We start from the raw sequence: 2,386 nt of genomic DNA on the forward strand, positions 1-2,386 counted from the left end.
CATAAGGAATTTTCGTTTAAAATTTCAAAAAAGAGATTGATCCCCATATAAGGGATTCATCACCCAAGAATGGATTGATCAAATGCATTACCTAATCGATTGGGTAAGGCTTTTTATGCATGAATTCGGGGTGTTTCAAAACTAACCCAATCAATCCTCTAAAGGAAGGGATTGATCCTGCGATGCCCAGAAAGCCCCAATGGCTATATTTTGTCTGAAATTTTTATATGTTTGAAGCATTAAATACAAGACAACGGCTCTTAACTTCTTTCTACCAATAAATGAAGTTTTTCACTGTAAAACCAGTATAAAAAGAGCTAAGAGAACTTATTGCTATTTACTAACCATCTTGTTCAAGCATTCAAAGCAATTCAAAAAGAAAAAAGTACAAAAAATCCTACTTATATCAGTTTTTCTCTAGATTTCTTTATCAATATTGTTGTGTACTTCAATATAGCAAACACTTAGCCTCAGAGAGGTTCTTTAAGTTTGCAAAACACTTCAGAAATTTTGTATTGTGAGTTTGTAGCTTAAGGGGAAGGATAACCTTTAAAAGTTTGTGGTGTTGTTTGTGTAAAGCTTTGAAAAGCTAGGTTGTATCTTTCAACACATAGTGGATTGAACTCATTGGCAAAAGAGGCTAAAGGAGAAGACGTAAGTGCCTAAAGAAAGGATCGAACCTCTATAAATCTTGCTGTCCAAATCTCTATCTCTATCTTTTGTTTACTTTCATTTATTATGTTTATTTACTTAGATAAATTATTTTACAAAATTTATGTTTATTAAGCATTGTTTTGAAAATTTATTACAACTAATTCACCCCTCTCTTAGTTTATTTGAAGTCTTTGAGCTAACAATTGGTATCAGAGCTAGTACTATTTTTTGTAGGTCTAACAACCCAAGAGTGATCCTGAAAATAGCTCAAAAAAATATAGTGATCAATATGAAACAATCATCCTTAAGCTACAACAAAAATGTTGGGCAATAAGAAGTGTGTCTTATGGCAAATGAAACAATTGTTATATCTCTTAAAAGTGAAGGCCATTCAATTTTAAGACTTTCTCTATTTGTTGGTGCCAACTACTCATATTAAAAGACTAAATTGAGGTTGTTCATTCAAGTTAATGATTATGAAGTTTGGAGGGTCATTGTAAATGGTCATCAAATTTCAATAAAGATGGTAGATGGTAAAGAGATAATCAAGCAAAAAAGTGAATGGGATGTTAATGATATGAAGATGGCTCAACTCAATGCCAAAGCAATGCATATACTATTTTGTGCATTAGGGCCTAGTGAGTACAATAGAGTTTCTTTGTGTGAAAATGCAAAAGAAATTTAGGATAAATTAGCTTTCACTCATGAAGTTACAAATCAAGTCAAGGAGATAAAAATTGACATACTCATTTATGATTATGAGTTATTCAAGATGAAACCAGATAAACCATTAGTGAGATGTCAAACTGTTTCACCGACATTATTAATGGTTTAAAAACTCTTGGGAAGCCAACTCAAATATGAAGAATGTGAAAAAAATTCTCAATAGTCTACCAAAGAGTTAAAAAGCTAAAATGACAACCATTAAAGAGTCCAAAGATCTTCACACACTTTCTTTGGATAACTAATGGGTTTCCTCCTTACCTATGAAATGAAGCTCAAAAAGGGATAAGAACTAATCAAGAAAGGTAGTATTGCTCTCAAATTTATTTTTCAAGAAGATGAAAAAAATCTTAGATAAGAAGAGGATGATGAAGATGAAGAGATAGCCATATTTACAAAAAGATTCAAGAAGTTCATGAGGATGAACAAGTTTTCAAGTAAAAGAAGACCACAAAAGAAAATTACTAAAGGGGAATCAAGTAGAAGAGAAAGGGATCAAATTATTTGCTATAAATGCAACAAACCCAGTTATATTAAATTTTATTATCCTTTATAAAATAAGCAAAACATGACAAAGCCAAAGAAGAAAGCAATAGTAACAACATGGAATGATAGTGATTTCTTCGATAATGAATCAAATAAGGAAGAAGTAGCCAATTTATGTCTTATGGCTCTTAATGAGCCCAAGGTAACTTCTAATCCATGTGATTTAAATTCATACACATTTGATGAACTACAAGATGCCTATGATTAACTGACCATAAAATTTGAGAACATGAACATAAAATATAAGAAATTATATTTAAGTTAAAATTAGAAATTGAACTCTTGACTAAAGCAAAGAATGATTTGGAAAAGAAAATTGAGCTCTTAAAGTTGAATGTCTATGATTTGACCAAAAAAAATAAAAATTTGTATAATTCATTTTCTAGATTTTATATGGGACATCAAAAGCTTAATAACATGTTTGAAACATAAAGAGCATTCTTTGATAAAGATGGACTAAGCT

The sequence above is a fragment of the Durio zibethinus genome, chromosome 19 (genome assembly GCF_047325235.1).
Source record: "Durio zibethinus cultivar Kanyao isolate XHJ-2024 chromosome 19, ASM4732523v1, whole genome shotgun sequence".
Lineage (NCBI taxonomy): Eukaryota > Viridiplantae > Streptophyta > Magnoliopsida > Malvales > Malvaceae > Durio > Durio zibethinus.